The following is a 7,385-nucleotide window of genomic DNA, read 5'->3' as shown; positions in this document are numbered from 1 at the left end:
ATATCTCTCAAGATTGAATCCAACTGGATGGAAGAACACACCTAGCTCCCAACAACTCAAGCTACTAAGACAAGACAAACTAGAATGTTTTTATGTATTAAGTTCTTTTCATTATACACTTAAAATAGATGGTCCAACAAAGTTCATCTCAACATTATACTTTGAAATAACTACATCTAATCCTAGGATTTAAATGTGGAGCTAACATTGATGTGTGAGAAGAGTTTGGGACCTTAAATTGGCTTTGAGAATTTGTTTTGTTGGTTCTATACATGCTATTTCCTCTTTAATACTCTTCATTCGACATTGCAATTTCTCATTTTTCTTTTACTTCTCACCTCTCTCTTTAGAGCTCTATATACCATTGATTAAATTTTTATTTTGTTTTTATTTTGACCTCACATAATAGTGATTCCATTGTCAATGCCTTATTTTCTATAATCATCCAAATGAAAATATTTTTGGGTCATTATATATCCATTATCTTCCAAAACTTAATTATTTTGCTTCTTAAACTAATTATCCCCTCATTTATTTTTCCACTAAAAGTTAAACCCCTCTTCCAGTTCTTTCTTGGCCTTTACCTAATTTTCCAAACCATCAATTTGATCGGCAACTTTCAAATTTACCATCCATATATACATATATATCTACATATATGAAATAAAGTTCATATAAAACTATAGATAACAAAAGAAGTTAGTGATTCTATTGGTTGAGACTCCAAGATAAGTATGGCACTATGCAACACCTACAATACTAAGATTTTAAGATGAGACTTCAACATAAGCATAGACTCATCTATAATGGATCTTTGGATTTACTAGAAGTTCATCTTTATCTTGAATCACAATATGTGATCCTACACTATACACATTTAAGTATAAATCATAAACATTGAAAGTTAAAATATTTCTTCATTTAGTTAAACATAACTCCTCCCATTCATGTCTCACCCAACTTTATTTTAAACTATTATTATTATTAATTATAAAAATAATTAACATATTAGAAAAACACATATAAATTATTTAAAAAATAAATAAAAATGGTAAATCGACGTGAGCCTAAATATGAATTTTAATGATTTAAAATAGATTTTAAAGTATCTAGTCAAATTATATAAACCATACAACTGTTTCCGACTAAACCATACCAAACTTTTAATAAAATTGATAGAAAAATATAACATAAAATGTTAAAATACGATTAGGCTCTTGTCTTGTTGCTTTCCTTAAAAAAGAAATGACGAAGTCGTAAAATTTAGAATCCAACCCACAACTGACAAAAGCAACAAAGCGACAAGGTGACATGAAAGGCCTGTGGGGTAATGGAGATAAAGTTCAGAGAATTTTGCGGGGTAACAGGAAAATGGTCTACTGCTTTGGATAATCATTAGGCATAAACAGTGCAAATAGAAATGAATAAGTCTATGTTGGAAAGCAGATTCTACATGCAAGATGCAATGGTACTTATTAGCCACTAGGAAAGAAAGCTTGGTGCATGTGTAATATGTGCCTTATCCCAGTACTTTCATTCATCCTCTCCTCTATATTTAGCATGAAAGAGTAACAGCGTATATGACAAATGACGGGTGATGCCCCACTTAATCTCCACATATAATATTGACGTCTACTTTAAGCAACAAAAGTAAATATGGATTTGAAAAGTGAGAGAAACAAAGCATGGAATCCCCTCTACCCTAGAATAATAAAAAAATAAAATTTGATAATTGATATTACTTAGGGGAGATGCCTAATGTTGTGAAACGATCAGTGGTTTTTATAGTACTATTTCCCCAAGCCACTATAAATTGAGAGACGTGCAACCAATATTTAAACAAAAATATATAACATTAAGTGCAAATATCTTTTAATTTATGTCCAAGAATTCCCAAAATATTCACTAGGCCCACAAATGTTCATAAATAGTTTTTTAAATATCAAGAGTACAAAACATCTTTTCCCAGCTAGAAAACAAATAAAACTACAAATCCTTCCAAAATGGTCTATTCCAGAAATACAAAGTATTCATCACTTCAACCCCTACTGAACTCAACTGAAGCTATGTATCCCAAATGCACATTCATGCCCACACATATAAAAAGTTGATGTGTGTTAGGCATAATTGTTGTGTTATTCAACAATTCAATCATTGTGTTCAATAAATGACACCCAAGCCATTAAATTTCCCATTAAAACAGTTTAAATCACAATGATCAACCATAACAAATTCCTAACCATTGGATCACATCCAAATCAATCTAGATCACACATTCAAACTTAATAGATATAAATCCATGTCAATCCTTACTACCAATCAAATTCAAGTGCAAAAAACTATAAAATAAGTTCAACCCTTGTTGAGCTTGCATTTTTTACATTCATACTATTTACCAACCTTGGGGACATACCATCAAAAAACATTTCACAGTATATTCAAGTTATTTATTTCAATTTTTACAGAGTTTAATTACAATTTTGTTTTCATTTTCTCATAGTAGCGGATCGTTGTCCAAACATACTACTAACATTTGTTCAGGCCTCAACATACATTAAAATTGATGTGGAAGGTTTAGTGAATATGTGATCAACTTGTATATCAGTAGGAAAATTAACCAAGAATGAATGACTACTATCAACAACTGAATCATAAATTTCACTTAAAATTTCAGACCTCAACATATTGTTAACATTTATTTAGACCTCATGTGAGCAACTTGTAGTTCAGTAGGAAAATTAACCAAGCCAAATAATTGTAGTTCAGTGGGATGAAATGATGAATGTCAATCTCTATCATTAATTCTCGAATCCAAATAACTTCCTAACTATTAAGAATTGCATAACTAGATGAAAAACTCCCTGTGAGGATCAAATAGTAAAAATATATGTTTTCTTCCTCTAAATGTAAACTATAGGATGAGAATGACAATGATTGTACCATATAGGAGCGAATAAACTATCCATGTTCTCATATCAAGGTTGAGGAGCTTGTTTGAGACCATACAATGAGCTTTGAAGTCAACAAATATTAGAAGAATCCTACTCTTAAACATGAGGCTTCTCCATGTAGATTTCGTCATTTATATCACCTTGTAGAAAGAGGTTCATAACCTCGAACTTGTACATTTAAATAGCTTTGGAAGGCATAAGGAGACAACACAAGGAATATATAATTCATCTTTACAATAGATGCAAAGGTTTTTAGGATAATCAACCCCTTCAATTTGTGAAAATATCTTTTCCACAAGACATGCCTTAAGTTTGTCAAAAAACTCATTTGCTACATTAGTCGATTTGTAAACCCATTTACAATGAACCAATGTTGGGCAAAACATCCTAGTTGGTGTTATTTTCAATTATTATGGCTAGGAGAAAATTGGTAAAGGCAATGGAAAAGGCTTTGAAAAGGCATAGAGGCATTAATTGAAATTTTATTTATGAAAATAAAGGAAAATAGGAGAAAAGGGAGGTGGAAGTTCACAGGGTTGCATGTGAGGAGGAACATGAAGGAAAATAATGGAAAATTGAAGAAATTAGAGGCATCAATGATAAAAGGGATTATGAGGATCAACTCACAACTTTTTGTCAGTTCAATATTGGAATTAGTCTAAGAGAGGAGAACAACACCAAGAGGAGAATGAAAGAAAGAAAGCAAAGGAAGGAGAAGGAAAGCAAAGGAAAAGAAAGGATCAAGTAAGGAAAAGTTGAATCAAGAAGCCTCAGGAGGAATACTTGCAGGTAACACGTTGCATGTATGATTTCCTAGCTGGTTTTGACATGCATGGCATGTGCATGTTGGTATTTGGTGCTTTTGCTATCATTGGCATGGATTTTTCTTGTTTTCAACAGTGGATTTTAGCCTAGCCTTTCCATTTCTCGATAGCCGTGATGTGATGGGACTTTTCTTGGTTTGAGCTTTAGATTGCTAGAATATTTTAGATTGGGGTGAGGTGGTCTCAAGAAATTCCCAAAGGTCTAGGAATCTCTTGAACTGTAATAGTGGCATACACGATAAAGCGGAGGGTGGACATGGGAAAATTCCTCAATGTATTGGAGAATCAATTATGAGGCATCTAAGCTCAATTTGGTTTTGTGATATCAGTATCGGTTTAGGTGAGGTCATGGTATGGTGACGGTGGAGGTGGTTTAACCTCTGGATTCCCTTGGTTATTAATGGATTGGTTTATCCCATGAGATCCCATATTCATGCTTGAAATTTGGCACGAGGGTGACTAGCTGAAAGAAAGATTTGGTTCAACCAATCTATGGTGGGTGGTACGTGGAAGTCCTGAACCTGGTTGGATTTTTACTATGTTTAATATGAGCTAAGTTTCGCTTTCTTTTGATGAGTATATGTACTTGTTATTATGTGGCTTTAATGGTTGTTCTTTCATTATCTTTTATCTGGTTATATGTTGGTTATAAGCATGGTTATTTTACAGTTCTTAGTCATGGCTCTTTCCATGTTTTTATTTGTAACTGAATGAATAATGAATGCAAGACATAATTGATGTTATGAAAAGTAATCTGAGAAGGCAATGGTTCTTGTCGTTAAACCTATAATATGTTTTCACATCCTTATGTTCAAACTTACACTCATGACCTGTAGGTTGCATGTTCATCATGTGTTTGACGGAATGAATGTCATGGTTTGGCTTAGTTAATTAAATTCATTAATCAAATTTTATGATAGAATATTTGTCTTGGTGTCATTTATTGTCTCGAAAGTCTCATAAAGTTCTGGGCAGTGGTTTGGATGCTAGCCTTGAAAAAGTGGCTTAAATATTGCGGTCTCTAGCACATAAATGGATGAAAAAGACTACTGTATCCCCCTTGAAGGAATTGTGGGAGCGACTAGACAGTCACATACATGCCTTGTCATGTGAGTGACTAGGGGTTTAATTCATTGAAAGGATATATTAACTCAGGGGTTGGTGTTTCGGGAATAATTAGTGTTTCTAAAAAATGCTAACCCTCTAGGTTTGGTAGCTAACCTAGAAACAATAGTTAAAACAATTCAATACTTTTCCTATAAACAAAAGATAAGAGAAAGACTATAAGGAACCAACCTGCAACTTTCGCTTCATTCCTCGCTTGATCCCTCTCTCCCTTGACCAATCTAGCTGCTCCTTTCCGTACTTAACTCACTTGGAAAGTACCTGTGCAATTACAGAAACAAAGACCCGTCAAAGCATAATGATCTATTATCCATAAATAACATAGAATCGAAAATATGACAAACCTATGAATTCATTAACAGATTACACAAAAATAAGGGAAAAATGTTGAAAACATTTATTGATAGAAAGGAGGATTACAACCCATGAGTTCAATTCAGCGTCATCCTTCCAGCTTCAAAACTTCTTCACCTCATGAACAACAAGACATTCCAAAATTACCACAATACTTAGACTCAATACTAAAACCATCAACATCTCTTTAAAACTTAGAAATATTCAGCCCCCAGATCTCTTGGATGAGTGATCTATTTATAGATGAGTGAAGTAGGTTGGGTCATCAATGATGATGATGAATGCCTTTCTATTTTAAGAAATTGGTTCCATGAAAGAGGGAGATAAGAGTTTTATGTTTCCTAATTCCTTTTGTCATCCTTGGGTGAATTTAGAGGGGTAGGTGGCACTTGAGAAGCTTCTGGAGGTTTCCCATGGATAGGAAATTTTCAAACCCTCCCGGAAGTTTTCCCATGTTCGCTCATTGTAGGCTAAAGTGGGACTAAGTGCAATGCATAGCACTTAATCAGTGTGGTACATGCAATGCATTATAGCCTGATAAAAGGCTTCCTGCAAGTGTCTCTTTAGAGCCACTTTTTGGATGTATTTTGTGATGGAACCTTTTCGGGAGTGAGGCATTATGATGATTAACTTCTTTAGGGCATGTAACAACTATATTAGGGGTTGATGAACCCTAATAACATCGACATGTAAGTTGGCGTTGATGTGCCCAAATAAACCTGTAACAGTTGCCCCCTAAAGTATGAGGTCGTAAATATCTATGTTGGGTGAAATGCTTTACCATGAGGATCGGACGTTTCGAAATGGAAGGTGACCTGCATCAATTACAATACAATACATCATGATAATCTAATTTTTCTCATGAACTAGCTGAGGGAGGCATTCCCATGCTCAACTTATAAAATTTCATTACATGTACATAGATCAAATAGTCGTCTACAAATATAGACTTATGATTTTTTCAGATATATATTTGTGATCCATGATTATGATGACCATATGTGTAAAGCCTTTGTACATTTGATTTGGTACTCCTAAATATATCGCAACCTGGATGGATGAAACTAGATCCGGGGTCTTCAATCTCGTTCAATCTTCACTCAATGTACAATTTTAACCATGTGAATAGATGTTCTGAGGTCGAACATGGAGAGACATCACTTGATTACTAGCTAATGATGTAAGCTGTTAATAGACGCGAGAGGGATCACCGATAATAATGATGATCCTTAAGGTATTATAGTACATTTTGCATGGTGTGAATAAATGATTGGATTTCTAACACCATGCAAAGTCTTACGGTCGAAGGCCATTTATGTCAACCTGTTGCTGGAGGTGAGAAACTTGTCGTCAATGTATGCAAGCTTCAAAGCACTGAAAGGGTGTTTCTAAGTCAACTTCTTGGATGATGAGTTGATTTCGACAATAAGTGACTCATTGTAGGAGGGCCTTGGTGTATCCCACATCTACGACATGAAACGAAGTAAATGATTTTGGAGATGAGAATCGACTGATGACACAAGGTTGAGGAATGGCAGTCATGAAAATGAAGGTTTACAGTATTGCAACGGATGAAGTTTTAATTGGATGACTTCTCTTGTGACACTGACATGAATTGGTAGCGTTGACCTAAAACAAAAGTGATGGATGGCGTGAGAGACAAATGGTGTGATAACCATCAAGCTGAATGACTCAACACAACAAATCATGGAGATGAAGTGAAAGTGTCATGTTCAAGAGCGACTTGCTACCATAAAATTTTCTCAAATTTTCCCATTTTCCCCAGTCATTTTTTACCAGTACCTCTTTATTTTTATCAAGCTTGAGGAGGATAACTTATGCTTATTCTATAATTCACCCTTTCAGGCAAACCCATCACTATTTGATGTTTTAACGAGTCTAGCGAAGGTGAAACTCGGTCTTGCCTAGATGGACAAGTTTGTCACTATTATGATATTTTAACAAGTTTAACGACAAACATAACTCAGTCCTTTTCATGTTTAGAGAGTTTGAAAAGGGACGAAAAGAAAGCTCTATAAGTTCTCTTTCGTAAAAATTATCCCTCAAGTCTGAAAAAGGATAAAATAATACAAGAGAGATGTCATTTCCAATACTTTAACGAGCTGGAATG

Source organism: Pinus tabuliformis, chromosome 3_1 (assembly GCF_031772625.1).
Source record: "Pinus tabuliformis cultivar Carrire ecotype Pingquan chromosome 3_1, CPIR1, whole genome shotgun sequence".
In the NCBI taxonomy this organism is placed as follows: Eukaryota; Viridiplantae; Streptophyta; class Pinopsida; order Pinales; family Pinaceae; genus Pinus; species Pinus tabuliformis.
The sequence above is the reverse complement of the archived record's forward strand: the minus strand, read 5'-3'. Positions refer to the sequence as shown.